Source organism: Boleophthalmus pectinirostris, unplaced genomic scaffold (assembly GCF_026225935.1).
Source record: "Boleophthalmus pectinirostris isolate CB_2022bp ecotype Guang Dong unplaced genomic scaffold, ASM2622593v1 HiC_scaffold_1, whole genome shotgun sequence".
Taxonomy (NCBI): domain Eukaryota; kingdom Metazoa; phylum Chordata; class Actinopteri; order Gobiiformes; family Gobiidae; genus Boleophthalmus; species Boleophthalmus pectinirostris.
Window position 1 is genome coordinate 25,414,202 of NW_026570970.1, and position 17,311 is coordinate 25,431,512.

Here is a 17,311-nt window from a genome sequence, read left to right on the forward strand (position 1 = left end):
ACAGTGCAGGTACCTTTAAGCAAAGCAACATACTGAAAGACTTCATTAAAATACTGCTAAAATTAGGGCCTGACCAATATATATTGGTTGGCAGATATTATCAGCCGATATGGGTACTTGGAGACATATTGACTATCGGCTTACATTTAGCCAATAAGGGTCAATAGTTCACATGGGCATGTTAAACCTTGTTATAAAGCTGAGACTCTATATGACGTCCATTTAATCCAATTTACAGACAGATAAATGTCCTTATATGTGCCGCTGTATCAGTATTTATCAGAGCAGGAATTTGTGTGTGTGTGACACCATACTGCCCCTGAATGCACCCTCCAGAGTCACGTGACTCATATGCTCTTGTTTACACTAGTGCAATCTCAGCATTCACTTTAAGGCAACACTGAGGCACTGGCTTTAAATACTTTTGTGTCTGTACTTAAGCTATTGACTATAAATAAATAAAAAAATATTCAGTGCAGTTTAGGCCACAGTTTAGGCCAAAACTACTGCTTGTTTTTTTTATAAGTGTGGAACAAAGAGAGGACTGTCACCATAGACAGAGGACACACGCAGATGCTATCAACATTCTGGATTATAATGTTTTAGCGGACAATCGTTTTGAGTCAGGATTAAAATGAATCTTATTTATGAAGACTTGTGATCTGAGAGGTGCCTGTATGAGCGGTGAGTGTTGCAAATGTGTCAGTTTTGAGGCTATTTTTGTTCTTTCTCATTGTTTAAAGCTTAGTTGCTCTAAGATGCCACACATAAACAGGCCGTTTTACATTGGCTTACTCCAATTACTATAATGGCTGGACCAGCAATGATACGTAAATGAGTTGTGAATAGAGGTGTGAATGGTCCGCATTTCAGAATATAATTAATTATCACAGCACTCGCACCTTTAGGCTAACCACTAAAGGCTCATTTGTTTTCTAGAAAGTCCCTCAAAAATGCCATGTGGCCTACATACTGTCCTTAAATATCACTGTAAAGAGGCAAAATGACAATAAATGTAGCCTATATAAACCCAATTTAAAATCCAATAGAACCAAACCTAAATCTTACAATCAATTGAAAATTTACAAAGAATTTTTACATCACTACATATATCGGCTGTTATATCAGCTATCGGCACCTCCAAAGCCCCTTTTATCAGTATCATATAGGATCAAAGAAAATTCATATCAGTCAGGCCTTAGTTAAAATGAATTGAAATCCCCTTGCAAGCCCTTTAGGTCTTAAGAATTATAGTTTATGAAAAGAGCACGTTGCAAATGAATCATTGGCAACATAAGAAGTAGGAGGCAAAAGTAGCAGAGAAAGGTCAAAACTAAAGCCCACATTTACTATGTTCAAGTCTAATCTAAGCAACTTTGTAGATTAACCTTTTCAAACCACCACCTCTGACATAGCCTGGACAAAACAACAGGACGGAGCAGCCCATTTAGCCGTACTATCGAGTGGCTTGTCCTGAAATCAAAGAAGGCTGTACAGCAGAACAGGTGGGAGTATATCAGATAGGGCAGGGAATCACAGGCTTCCTCACAATTTGATATGATACACAGCTCATGATACAATATTACAATATGTCAATACATGCCATAAACAATATACTACACATGCTACTCTGTAATTAATCACTGTTTAAGAACCAAAAATATTTTAGCAACAATACTTCTAAGTTCATATGAAATACATCTATTTTAATCATCAAAACAGGGAATATGTCAAGTGCACTGCATAATCCCCCTAATAATTAAAAGTATATCACAGATGTTGTTTGAATACTGAGTGTGACCAAAAGAGTTAAATAAACAGAAACGTCTTGTCTACTCCTCCAAACTACTGTCACTAAAATTTGATATTTTTGCCCTTTTTGTGGTTAGCCCAATATAATGTCTGAATATAGTTACTGACATAATACAAAGAAATATATTTTAAAAATATTAATTTGTGTCAAAATCACCCACTGTTACACAGCAAGAAGGTCCTTTATTTTAAGAAGCACTGATGACATTTGTGCAGCTAAACAATTGCTGGCTCGCGCTCACATTTGTATCCACCCAGGGCAAAACAAACACCACTGCCTGTGCATCTACCACACGTGACTACAAGGCAAACTAAACTCAAGAGTTTTTCTGCCTGCACCACACACACCCACGCATGGATCTAACTGCAAGCAATGTCTCTCTTCCTCGCGTGACCTTGTTAAAATACAGTAACAGTCCACAAACAGCAAACTGACTAGAGAGAGTGTGTTTCTATGGGGAAATGGTATGTTCTTCATTGCAGCTGTATACAGAACCAACAAGGCCAAAACACCATATGTTGAGAAATGCACAACGAATAAAAATCAATTGCAATACTGGAAAATCCCAACCAATAACTGCAACTTGACATTGATCCTGTTATTGCATCTGGTCTTAAAATATGTATGTACTATATGGTGTGTAAGGCTCATCTGGTAGAGCATTTAGTGCATATACAAAGCAGCTACAGTGAGGCTTTTCCATTTGTAGCTTTGAGTCCAAGTTTCATCAGTTATAGGGTTGTCAAAAGTTTTGAAAATTAGTATTGAAAATCAGACACTAATCAATACTAAAACAAGTATTGAAAACTATGTAGCCTATATAACAAATAAACCTGTGTTATGTCAATCACTATTCCCACTCTTTTTCACTGACATTTCAAAACTTTTCCATGACTTTTTCATGACCTAAAGTGAATTTTTCATGACATTACAGCACTCTGTATGTGTAGAATTGAGCATACTTTTAGGGCTAAATATGAAATGTTAACTCTTTCCACTCACCTTATGGTATGGTGTTATAGTTTTTTAACATTCAAAATACTGTGAATGCATTTATTGTCATCTCTTTTAAACAAAAGGCGCAGACATTCAGAAATAATCCTGATAGCCTAATGATAACTTAACAGACTGCTGTAGTTGTGTGAAAGAGATACTAAAATTCCATGACTTTTCCAGGCCTGTAAAATGACATTTTCATTTCCACATTTCCATGATTTCCATGACAGTGGGAACCTTGCATTTCATCTTTATACTGTTTCTCATTACTCACCTCTTGTATATAGCCAGATATATTGTATGACTATATTTCAATATTTAATTTTTACTGTACAATTATATAATTATGCCTTATTTGACACCAGTCTCTTACTATTTTTACTATTTATTTTTAATATATTATTGACAATTATATTTTTCCTCTTTGTTATTACATTCTATTGTGATCTGTGCTCTACTGTGTCCAAATAATTTTCCTTGTGGATCCGTAAAGTCTCAGTTGAGTTAGTGTCAATGCTAAAAAAGTCACAGGATATAAATTCTATAATTTCAATTCTCCCATTTTTGCTTCAACAGGGGTCAAAAGGGGACTTACAAAATTCTTTGCTCTGCCTCCTCTAGCAGGTGGTGGACCCTCCTCCAGTAAAGTTAAATATTGCACCTTAAAGTGTTAAGTTTTAGATCAGTGATCTCACAATTATCAATCCCTTAGAAGATGTTGCTTTTGCTTAAATTCATATCCTATGTTAATCCACAATTTATGCTTATATCATTTAATGTGTTTCTTTATTGTTTGTAAACATAACCAGCAGTAGAATAGCAATACAGTGGAGTAAGATCAAATGTTAGCAAAGAATAAATAACGACGGCATGTAGGTAATTAAAAGGTGCTTTTCACAGACCATTTATAATAAATGATTGCTTAAGTTGTTCACTCATTTACTCAAAACTTATATTTGAAAAAATGCAACATCAAGTTTGTACTAGCTTGTGTCTCGCTAGGCTAATGATACAGAAAACACAACTAAAGATCACATTAGCATATCAGACTCCCTTCTGAGGCCTGTTTCAGATGAGGCGGCCGACAGCACAGAACCAGAGAAGAGATGGGAGAGAGAAGAAGAGGAGAGGAGGAGAGGGGGAGAAGGGGAGAGGGGGAGAGGAGAGATGACAGTTGAACAGTTCTGACAGAGACAGGGCCCCAGAGGTTTGAGTTTCACCACAGCCAGACTAGACTTAATAAGATTCACACAGCCTGCTCTATGGCATCAGCTTTTAGGAAAGGATCTGTGTGCAATCAGACAAATATGACAAATCATAACACTGTGAAGCAGAACTGAGTCAATGAATGAAGATGGACAACAATCAATTAATATATTTGCAAAGGCACAATTTAAAAAACAAAAGTTAAAATACAACAGAAAACAGGAAAACAACAGAATAAAAAAATATTGAGAACAATATTGTACTGTTTTGTTTTGATGTCTGGTGGGTCCTGTTGGGAGAGCTCAAATTGATCACTATCACCACAACTGAATTAATATATTTTATACACAAATAATAATGATAAACACACAAATGAATTAATTAATCAATTAATACAGAAGTACATACAGAAAAGGGCACAGTTTATCATCCCCCCACCAAAAAATAGGAGCCTGAAAATATTGAAAGTGCCCAGTTTTCTCACAGTGAGGGGAAAAAAAGGATCTAAACTTCTGTTTTTTTAGTGAGTGAAGTTCGTATCTTACCTGTATGTCAATATGATCGATCCTACGCTCTCCATAAAAGAAGGGATCTGGATGCATTTTACATCTAAAATGTTCTTAACTTTTAACACATTTTATATTTTTGTGCATCGGTATTATTCACACCTGCCTATTTCACACACAAACTAAACAAGAGCCAATTCAGACTGTGGGCGATGTATCCTGTGAATGAAGACCTACAGTCCTCATGCTGTAGAGCTGTCTGAAGCGGTTTGAGAGGGTCCAGTCAGAGATGGTCCTCTTTTTAGGCAGCTCACTTCTAAAATGAACAAAACTCCTTCAATAGTCTATTGTCTGTACAATCTCGCCAGCAAAACATATATTATGGTTACTGCAATAGGAAGAAACCACTGACTTTATTAATACTGCAGTAAAGGAATCTAATCACAGTTCAACAGAAAAGCAGATCATTTCCTCTGCAAAGAAAGAATTATTCTGTTCACATAAGAAGTGTATATTTCTAGCATACAACATAGCAAACTTGTACTGGAGTCATTAAAATCAATACATGCTGTTACACTAGCCTTGAAGCATGGCAAGAGAGGGAAGGAGTAGCTCTGCAGAAAGAATCCGCATAAACTGTATTTTTTTCTGGACACCAAAGCTGTCTGGAGCCATTTATAGATTACATAGGCTAATTAGACAAGTACTTCTGAGTTAACACATGAACCTGTACTCCTGTAGTCAAATACACAGCATAGTACAGCATATGTATGGCAAATGGTTATCGGACACATTTTTATATGGGATTTTTCTACCTTCAAGGCAGTCAAAGCCACTCACGCATTCACACACAGACACACTCATACAAGACCAAATGTACAAAGACACTGGGGGTAAGGTGGGTTAATGTCGTGGGTTAATGTCCTGCCTGAACCCAGGACACAACAGCAGTATTCATCTGTGGGAGTGGGATTTGATCCTCCAACCTTCGGATCAGAGGACAAGCACTCTACCAGCTAGGGATGGGACAATAAACAATAATATTGTTTGTCATGATAAAAAGGGTGGCCAATAATCATTTGTGGGACATTTTATTTAAAGAACAACAAAGATAATTGCCATTTTATCACCAGAATGTGCTGAAAAAAAGCTACTTTTCCTCTAGATCATTGTTGCTTTCACTCATAACAAAATACAATTCTATAAGAGTTGTTTAAATATGGACCTTATGACATGATAATTGCTTTAATAATTATCATGATATAATTGTTAATTGCAATTATTTTAATCATGATAATAATGACACCAAATTTGAACATTGTACCATGCCTACTACCAGCAGAGCTACAGTCGCCCCGTTGATATGAGACAAGTAAACTCGAAATACATGCTAATCCTGCTCTATTGTAATCAATATTTCAACACAGAAATATTTTACATCTTTAACACATGTAAAATGTTCAAGACAGAACACTGAATCAATCATTTTGGAATTATTTATCATTTGAAAATGTAGCAACCTTTCACCTAGTGCTTAACCTGGCTTTCATCAGATTGATGTGTGTAACCCTCTCAACACAGTTACATCAATCTAGGATAACTCTCACTGAAAGCGATCAGAAATAATGATAGGAGAGTTCAAAGAAATCAGTTCCGTCTGCACGTTTTTCAAAATCTAAATAGTCATTATATTTGTTTTGGCTTGTCCGGTGTTGGCTTCTGCCCAAACCACAGTTCTGCCCTGTGATTGGTCAGTTTCCACACCCTATCACATACAAATGATTCAGCTGGAACTGAACAAAATGGAATCTCAAGAGATTGTGAACTCACAAAAATAGTAAGATTTCATCTTGCTGGCAAGGCTAACTAGGGCTGGGCAATTAATCAAATTTGAGATTTAAAGGCCATTTTTATTTATTTTTAGTCAGACAAATATTTTCATATTGCTGAGCTCTACCTTGAACCAAACTATTAGTTATGACTTAATGTGCATTTAAGTTTACAGTTTACAGGGGCATTCCTTTAAACTTCAAAGTCTGAACACATATTTCAGAACAATAAAAATGTTTAAAAAAAAATTGTAGCAGTTTGTGGAATGTGAACTACATCATAAACCCAAGTTTTACAAATTGGAATTTCGCCGAGAGGCAGATGTCAGCGCTGTACAAAATTGAGTCCATACAGTCCTCACTCAGTCTGAGCAGAGTCGATATCTGCCACACTCGTTACCTGCTGCCTGTCACTGGGGCAGAAATCAACAGAAGAACAGCAGGACCAGGCACTCGCTCAGCTCAGCAGGAAGAGGAGAGTCACCAATCAGTCATAGTGTCCACTGTGTTCCCCAGACGACTGAATACAATAATGTGATGGGTAACGCTCTGTTCTTATTAGGGCAGGACAATATGGCCCTGGTGTTTTTATCACCATATAAAAGAGAAAATCTGTACTCATTTGCAACTTGTAACTTGGCCTGGTGGTGTCACTGGTATTACTTTCAGAAAAAAACATAATAGTCATTTGGTACACCTTTACAAACCTTTGGCACTAACTTGGCACTAACAAATAATTAAACAATTGGAATATTACAGATATTCAAATTTGTCAAAGTTTGATGAAAAAGTCTTTGCACGTCCTACAGTAACAGTTCAGTGCATCTGGCTCTGTTCTCCTCGACAGCTTCAGCGGCGCCTAAGCTTGTTTCCTAGCAACCTCTTAATCAATACCTGGTTCTCGCCGGAAGAAACCAGAACCACGAACAAGAAAATAATAGAGGAACGTTAAGCTAGAAGCACAAAAGCTACGTCAGACCGCATACATCTCAATCAGCCCGTAACCGTTAGCAACATCACTCTTAGCTCGTTAAGAGAGGCATTAGACACAGCGAGGTGATGGCATGAGGACAGGCTAAAGTGTAAAATCACATTTAAAAAGTGATTTTTCAATAGGAGAACACCAATGCAGAGTCTAATCTCATTAGCCTGAAATTTAAAATCCGTTTCAATGTGCATTGAGAAGGATTACGTCTTTTTTCTTTAGTGTCAAAGATTCGCCAACTTCATGTAGCAGAAATGAAAATGAAAAGTTTATATTGTAAATTTAAAGTCAGGTTTTGGCACAAGAGTATTGCTATTATGTAAAATATTTTTTGAAAATTAATTAAGCAAACAATCATCAGGGTTTGATCCAGATTTCGGCAACATATCATGCCTTGTGTGTCTTGGTAGGGCTGGGTGGTATGGACAAACAAAAGTGAAAAAATATCACATTTTCATTATTTCTCATAATGATTTTAAAATTTTTCTATTCAAAAATAAAATAAAAGCAGCTTTCATTATTGATTTGGTGAACATAAACAACAGACTTTTAATCAGTACCATTTAGCACAAAAGATTTCACATTTCTTCCTTCAAAGTCTGACTCTGCTCCAAATTACATGCTTTTATTGACAGGATTGGCTGTGGACCTCCCAATTAAAAACATCCAAGCATATCAATGGCTATTAGTCATGAATGAATCTTGATCTCAATTAGAATTACATTAATTTCCAGACCTACTTGGTGGAGTCATTTGATAAAAATACAAACACATTTTTCCATTAAAAAATAACCATGTTTGCAGTTTTTTATATAACTTATACAAAGTCATCCCTCCTCCGTGCGGTAGATATGATTAACAACTTGGAAGTGTAGTTTGCCAAAAGGTAAAAATTATCTCTCAAAGCAGCTCAAATGTGCTGGCATGTTTGGTACAGAGGGATCGGACCTGAGCTGTTTACACAAGAGTGGAGGAGCGAGTGGGAGCCCGGTGTGATCCGTGCACCTTTCTGTGGGCGAGTGGGGGTGAAGTCAAACCAAGGTAAATACAGACTCTACAGCTCATCTCAAAGGACAATGCGCTGCTGTGTTCTTCCACTGTGTTCACACTGTCAGGGCAGCAGCTATAAGTGTGGATAAGAGACCGCAAAGAGTGCCACTTTTGCCATTTGTGGTTGAAAAACACAAGGACAATGGGACTGCAAGATGGGGCTGAATTGGGAGAAATAACCAACTGTGATTTTTCTGACAAGCGCTGCTATTGCTATTTTGTTGTTTGTAGAGAAAATTATGATACTTGGTAAGGTACTGAAATAAAACCCACTAAACTAATTCAATAATCCCATGTATTTCAGAAAATATTTGTAGAAATCTAAACTACAGGGTTAGCAGGTTTGATAAAACAGGATATTTTGATGCAAAAGACTTAAATAATTGCAGCCTTTGTAAAATTGTGATTTTGATTAGATTGCGATTAATCATTAAACTATTTGGTCACAGTTAGGCAATCACAAAGACTGCAATTATTTAAGTTCTTTGCAATCTACAAAATATCCCGTTTTATTATGAAACCTGCTAACCCTAGAGTTTAGACCTCCACAAATGTTTTCTGAAATACAAATTATTGCATTAGTTTAGCAGTGCATTTCAGTCTGGAAGCATTTAAAATGTGAACTTTGAACTGATTCTAACTATTAAAACTCAAATCTAATCATAATTGCCAAGTTTGTCAGAGAAAACACAACACAATATTTTGCCAAAACTGTTCAGCTCTATTGGAAAACATGTGCAAGAGGCATAACAAAGCACTAAAAAAACAACCACTTAAACAATGGGAATATGTTACAAAAAAGCAAACATATTAACTTAAGATAAAAAGATAAAGCTGCTAAAATACTGTGTTCTTCCACTGTGCACCACTTGCAGGACTGCAGCTATACAAGCGGATAAGACACAACAAGGACTGCGGCTTTTCTTATTCTTTTGGTCTCTGGTGTCATTCGGATAAGGACAGACAAATTACTATTGTTGCAGTGTTTGCCACTTTTCTAAGACTATGGCACAGGAATATGAAATTTGTTTGAAAAGATCATAACTGACACTATGACAACAAAACAAGGAAATCTTTCTATCAACCTAACACTGCATTGCTTAAGTATGTGACTAGCTTTGAGAAGGATAAAATTAAGATTTCAACATTGTTTCTTTACAGTTTCTTTTCAGAATACGTGTCCCAACGTGTCATTTAAAATCAATCTTATATCTTAAAAGCTCAAATGGACTAGTGTTGAAAATTAGCATTAGCAATAAACAGTAATACAACACGGAGTAATCAGATTATTACATGTTGATCTATGCTTGCTGTTTGTATCCCTATCAAATAAACAATAAATATGATATATATAACAACTAAATTAAATACTCAGGACAAAGGTTTTACGGTGGAGCTCTGATAAGAACTGTCAATCAGATCTGGGTCAGAATTGAAAAAGCTACTTTGAATGAGTGGTGAAACATATTTCTGTTTTTTTACTTCAACCTCCTCTTGTTATGGAACCTGGACAACTGAAGACTTAGAAACAACTCATAACAATCATCAAACTTCATACAAAAATTAAATAAACGTAAATTATTCTTTCAATTTATTCTTTGTACAACACTTTTTTCCATTTATAATAAAATACAGCTAAAAAGGACTGCTCAAATCAATAGTTCAGCTAGTTTTTCGAACATAGTTCGACCGGTCTCTCTTTGATGATTATGTAGTGACATGGTCCTTGTCAGTGATCAGGTTCAACAATGGAAAATACAATGTTATAGATGCTGGAAAGTAGCTCTTGTCTCCATCTGAGCAAGTAACATTTTCACATTTGACAATCTGAAAACCAGTACCCACAAGAACAAAGTAATTTCAGTACAAAATAAAAAAGAAATCCTGTCCATGTGCTTTTTTGGTTGTTAACAAAACCCTTTTCAAAAGCGAATAATCCATTATGGCCTGTGGGAGGTATTAATGCACATTGAAGAGTGGGTGCATGTAAAGTGCACGAGGGCGGCGATAGAATAAACCTTGTGGCTGCTCTTGATGAAGAGAGAGATTTTCTACGGCCGAGGGAGAAATGTGTGGAACGCATTTAAAACAAAACACTCTGATTTAAACACATAAGAGTAGGCCATTTATGATACAAGTTGTAATAGATGAAAGCATTTATATCAAGACTGGACTTCTCTGATTTCTGAATAAGACATTTAAAAAAATAACACTAACACTAAGTACCCTGGTATTACTTGGTATTGGATCCGAACAAAAATCTCTAGTCCTAACCCATAACTAGTAGCAACTTAAGTTAATATTAGTGATTTTTTTGTATTTCTTTATGCTGGACCACAAGTGGTAAATACATATAGAACACTGCACAGTCAGAATACTTGAATGAATATTATGAAAATGCCAACTCCGGTACTGAGCAGTTAAAATTATCAATTGGCATGTAGACTGAAAGCAGTCAGTGGGGTATATACTCAATCTCTGTAATGAAAGATGTAATGGTTAAACACTTTTCAATGTTATATATTGTATATCATTTCTTGATGAAAAACCCAAAGCACAATGGGTTTCTGTAGAAAATTGTATTTCTACAATAATATAAAGCTAACAAAGTAAGTATTACTAATAAGTTATTTAACTGTAGCTGTAAGAAATGGACCTGAAGTGAAGTCATGTGCAGAAGTGGGTACAATGTTTCAGAACACCCTCTGCCACAAATACAATCAAAACCTCATACCCAATACTACTTGAATGTGTCCTCCTGTTCAGATGCCTAATGAGGAACTATTTAAATGATATTCTATAACATCTGGTATAGTATGGTACAAAAGTATTGAAAATCAAATACTAATCTATACTAAAACTAAAACTACTAAAACTATTATAAGATACTCGCTTGACCAGGTATTGATACTACAAATAGCCACATTCACAGGACAGAAATTAACCTTTCCTGAATTGCTTTAGAATGATGTATCATAAGTGTAGGACTACATAGACTAGTATATGCTCATGGACCACTAGAATAAACCCGGGCGACTGAGGGATTATAGATATAAAGCCACATGGTAATATAAGAAAGTACTATGCTTTAAGGTTGAAAATCACAGTTTATTGTCTAAGGAAAGAGCATTTTATTATCATTGTGGTAACAGAATGGTATTGAGTATCGGAATCAGTATTGAGTATTGAGTGAATTTCATAGTAAGTACAGTTGGTATGATTTGATTTTAAGAATTGATTTGAAAAATCCTGCTTCATGGACTAAGGCATAGTTTCATATTTTTCTATTTCACAAAAAGCTAAGGGTCACTGTTCATTGTAAAGAGATTAATGTGATTGCATTGTTACTTTGAGCAAATTTACTCCACAATAAAAATGTATTATGCTGAAATGGCACCACACCACTGAAAACATTGGGGACATTTTTGAATATTGTGTTGCTCAAATTTCTATCTCTGTGCCAATGCCTTGTAAGAGCACTCATGGGCAGTAGCTGAGAAAAACAAAGCAGTTGTTTCATTAGGGAGTGTCAGTGCTGGAGTGAATATAAAAGACTATTGGACTGGTGGACTTTTTCACTAATGAATTCTCAAGCTAAGTAAAAAAACAGAATAGTTGAAGACTGTTATAGAAATTTGTGTGTATTTTGTGAATCAGTCACTATGTTTACATGCACACCAAAAATATGAGCATTATCTGATTTCTGGAGTTATCAGAATATTGAAAGGTCATGTTAGCAGTTAGATCTGATGGGAGTAATATAAACTAGAAAAGCACTCAGAGAGTGCAGACCTCTGCCAAGGACTACCCCCATTTTTTATATAAATTGCGATAAAATCAGTCTTCTGGATCAGATCCGGATCAGCCTTTGGAATATGAAAGAGGATCCCATTGTCCAACCCTGAGTCAAATTTCATGGGGTTAGGTCAATAATTAACCGAAATATTGAGAAACAAAATTTTTGGCCCCATTTACCACAATGTTAACTAAAATTTCAAAGTGATCCAGAATCCAGGATTTCTTCCGGATCACCCCCAAAATGAAATCAGTTCTTCCTTTTCACATTTCCAACAAATCCTGAAAATTTAATCAAAATCGGTCCATAACTTTTTGAGTTATGTTCCTAACAGACAAACAAACAAACAGACGCCGGCAAAAACATAACTATCCATCCATCCATCCATCCATCCATTTTTGTCCGCTTATCCGGGGCCGGGTCGCGGGGGGAGCAGCCTAAGCAGGGACTCCCAGACTTCCTTCACCCCAGACACGTCCTCCAGCTCCTCCGGGGGGACCCCGAGGCGTTCCCAGGCCAGCCGAGAGACATAGTCCCTCCAGCGTGTCCTGGGTCTTCCCCGGGGCCTCCTCCCGGCGGGACATGCCCGGAACACCTCCCGAGGGAGGCGCCCAGGAGGCATCCGGAACAGATGCCCGAGCCACCTCAACTGGCTCCTCTCGACGTGGAGGAGCAGCGGCTCTACTCCGAGCTCCTCCCGTGTGACTGAGCTCCTCACCCTATCTCTAAGGGAGCGCCCAGCCACCCTGCGGAGGAAACTCATTTCGAGCGCTTGTATCCGCGATCTCGTCCTTTCGGTCACTACCCAGAGCTCATGACCATAGGTGAGAGTAGGAACGAAGACTGACCGGTAAATCGAGAGCTTCGCCTTTCGACTCAGCTCCCTCTTCACCACAACGGTCCGATACAGCGACCGCATCACTGCCGAAGCTGCACCGATCCGCCTGTCAATCTCCCGTTCCGTCCTTCCCTCACTCGTGAACAAGACCCCGAGATACTTGAACTCCTCCACTTGAGGCAAAGACTCCCCACCCACCCGGAGAGGGCAAGCCACCTTTTTCCGGTCGAGAACCATGGCCTCGGACTTGGAAGAGCTGATCTTCATCCCAGCCGCTTCACACTCGGCTGCAAACCGCCCCAGTGCACACTGCAGGTCCTGGCTCGATGAAGCCAACAGGACAACATCGTCCGCAAACAGCAGAGATGAAATCCTGTGGTCCCCAAACCGGACCCCCTCCGACCCCTGACTGCGCCTAGAAATTCTGTCCATAAATACAATGAACAGAACCGGTGACAAAGGGCAGCCCTGGCGGAGTCCAACATGCACCGGGAACAGGTCTGACTTACTGCCGGCAATGCGAACACAGCTCCTGCTCCGGTCATACAGGGACCGGACAGCCCTTAGCAAAGGGCCCCGGACCCCATACTCCCAGAGCACCCCCCACAGGACACCACGAGGGACACGGTCGAATGCCTTCTCCAGATCCACAAAACACATGTGGACTGGTTGGGCAAACTCCCATGAACCCTCGAGGACCCTATGGAGAGTGTAGAGCTGGTCCAGTGTTCCACGGCCAGGACGAAAACCACACTGCTCCTCCTGAATCCGAGGTTCGACTATCGGCCGGATTCTCCTCTCCAGTACCCTGGCATAGACCTTACCGGGAAGGCTGAGAAGTGTGTGATCCCCCTATAGTTGGAACACACCCTCCGGTCCCCCTTCTTATACAGAGGGACCACCACCCCGGTTTGCCAGTCCAGAGGTACTGTCCCCGACCGCCACGCGATGTTGAAGAGGCGTGTCAGCCAAGACAGTCCCACAACATCCAGAGACTTCAGGTACTCAGGACGGATCTCATCCAAACCCGGAGCCTTGCCACCAAGGAGCTTGCCAACCACCTCAGTGACTTCGGCCAGGGTGATGGACGAGTCCGCCTCCGAGTCCCCAGCCTCGGCCTCCTCGGAGGAGGACGTGACGGTGGGATTGAGGAGATCCTCAAAGTATTCCTTCCACCGCCGGACAACGTCCCCAGTCGAGGTCAGCAGCTCTCCCCCCGCACTGTAAACAGTGTTGGTGAAGAACTGCTTTCCCCTCCTGAGGCGCCGGACGGTTTGCCAGAATCTCTTTGAGGCCGTCCGATAGTCCTTCTCCATGGCCTCCCCGAACTATTCCCAGCTCCGAGTTTTTGCCTCCGCGACCACACGGGCTGCAGCACGCTTGGCCTGCCGGTACCCGTCAGCTGCCTCAGGAGTCCCCCGAGCCAGCAAGGCCCGATAGGACTCCTTCTTCAGCTTGACGGCATCCCTTACTTCCGGTGTCCACCACCGGGTTCTGGGGTTGCCGCCGCGACAGGCACCACAGACCTTACGCCCACAGCTCCGAGCAGCCGCATTGACAATAGAGGCCGAGAATGAAGCCCACTCAGACTCCATATCTCCGGCCTCCCCCGGAATCCGGGAGAAGTCCTCCCGGAGGTGCGAGTTGAAAGTCCCTCTGACAGAGGGCTCCGCCAGACGTTCCCAACAGACCCTCACTACACGCTTGGGCCTGCCAGGTCTTTCCGGCTTCCTCCTCCGCCAGCGAACCCAACTCACGACCAGGTGGTGATCAGTTGACAGCTCAGCCCCTCTCTTCACCCGAGTGTCCAAGACACGCGGCCGGAGATCAGATGACACGACGACAAAGTCGATCATCATTATATATATACTTTTTTTTTTTTCTTTTTCATTGTTCACATATATGCAGCTTTTCACAAGGGACATTGTTTGTTTTTTCCACATTAGTTTGCACAAACAAATATGTAACATTTTCTTTTTTTAAGTTATTTTAAAATTCACTCTACTTTGTCATTCAAATACAACAAACTAAAAACCCATTGATTAACTGGCACATGTCACCATGCATTTATGGTGATCAGATTTCCTTTGTGCATGTAAACATACACCTGTCTGATCAGATTATTCTCATATTTATTATTATTGGGTTATCTGATTATTCTAGTAATCATATTTCTGCTCATCCAGTGTTCATTTATCTGTCTAGTGGAAGGACATTTCTACAACATTTCCACAACATTTCCCACAGAGAATTATGACCCATGTTTGGCTCAGACAGTCCCAATGAAACACCTGCAGGCAGCTACTGGGACTGTAAAAGTGAAAAACCAAACAATAAATCATATAGAGAAATAAATAGACCCTGTCCTTCATAGGAAAATTGGATTTTTAGCGCAAAGGTAAATATGTTGTAGATGGTCCAGGGTCAAGCTACAAGAAAATACATTAGGATTTCATGTGCTATATAGTGTTAATCTATATCTGATCATTATTTAATATTTTGGACATTTGAAATAGGAGCGGGTGTGCGTGATATACTTTGTGCTCAGTGTAAGATGCTGCTGTGACAGTGGCTCTGGTTATTACTAGCTGCTTGTTAAGAAAGCACATTAACTCAAGTCAAGATAGCTGGTTCATTACCTGTGAGTACGGGGCATAACAATATTGTCACAGGACAGCCCTAATTTGAAATCGTAATATTGATCTAAAACAACTCAATAAAGGAGACAAGTCCAATTTTCCACTGAAGCAATGATTTCTGCCTGCCCCTTTACGATGTCTCACCGTAAATGTCACAACACTCCTGAACCATGTTGTGGTTAGAGGTCGATTTTGCATAATATGTCTCCTTTAACCTCACAGTTCAGGAGAGATTAGGAGTGTTCATGATTAGGTCAAATGATTTCTTGTCATTATGGGCTTAGTTGGTAAAAGGAATGCTACTACGGTAATTATTATTATATAGAAGAGAAATTATACTGTACCGCCTGTTTCAAAAACAGAAAACTTTGTAATGTATCTTATTTGGATGACGTTTCACAAACAAAAAAAAGAAAAATATGTTTCAATAAAATATAACCATAACCATTACTCAAAGTGAGAGCAACCAAAACATCAAATAGAGTCCCTGACAGAAAGCTTTAATAAGATAAAAATTAACATCATCTAGATCCACCTTTGCCCACTAATGAAAAAATAAAACAACATACAGTCATAATTTAGAAGCAGACTGAAAGACAACAAACACACATGCCAGGAATACATAACCTCTCTGGTCATATTGTAATTAAGACAGCCGATAGTCATTTTTGTGTTTGAACTTTAACTGGTCTCATTAGCATCACCCAAAAACTGCCTACGCTGCTGTCTTCTCCGAATTATATGTGTGATGCCATCTACCTATTCCTGGGTTTCAGTTTGCGGTTTATAACTGCCACTTTGAGCACTTAGGACCATTCAAAAAAAAAATATTTTTTGGAAACAACACTATTTTTTAAAATCACCTTTAAATCCATAGAGGTAAAAGATTAAGGTAACCATCATGAATTATCTTGTAAGCCCTCATTTCACGATATCTGACTTCCCATTTAGAGTGGTTATTTATTTCAGTGTGACAGAAGCATGTAGCATATACCACAATTCTCTCTCTTATTTCTTGTCCACGGCACAAGTTATTTTTACTGTACGCCCTGGATCTGATGCAAATCCCCTTGGCTCCGTACGTGCTATGACACATTACGCCTGGCAGCCAGCGGCCTCCATAAATCAGAATCTCATGAACTGCTCAATACTCATGAATTTTACAGCAATCAATTTAATCATAATACATATTTTTTCTTATAGAACTGAACAGAAAAAATACTGCATGAAGACTGGATGACATGACTATTTAATGGACTGGATTTGTGTTAACTCATTTCTAGGCTGAAAAGCGGTCAGTATGAAGCCTCTCATGGGGACAGTTGGTTGTGTTCAAAAGACACTTACTTCATTCACTGCCAACTTATCCTGGCAACTCGAAGCAATACATGGAGTGAAATAGCTTCTAGTTTAAATGACAAACTGCAAGCTCATATAGGGATGCGCCAGCAGATTTTGGTGCCAAATATTAAATTAAAGGATCAAATATAAGAAAGGGAGATGTTATATAGTATATAGTATATAGTATATAGTATATAGTATATAGAATATAGAATATAGAATATAGTATATAGTATTGTGTTTATTTTGCAGTCAGCAGTCCACTCTTCTCTCAGTACTCCTGCTTGGGTTGAATCCTAATTTAGAGTTTGC

General features: G+C 38.9%; 1 protein-coding gene across 1 annotated transcript in view; it reads right to left on the reverse strand.

Moving 5' to 3' along the window:
* Positions 1-17,311, reverse strand: part of LOC110156091 (general transcription factor IIF subunit 2-like) — a 60,270-nt gene that overhangs the window by 41,550 nt on the left and 1,409 nt on the right. The window lies entirely within an intron of this gene.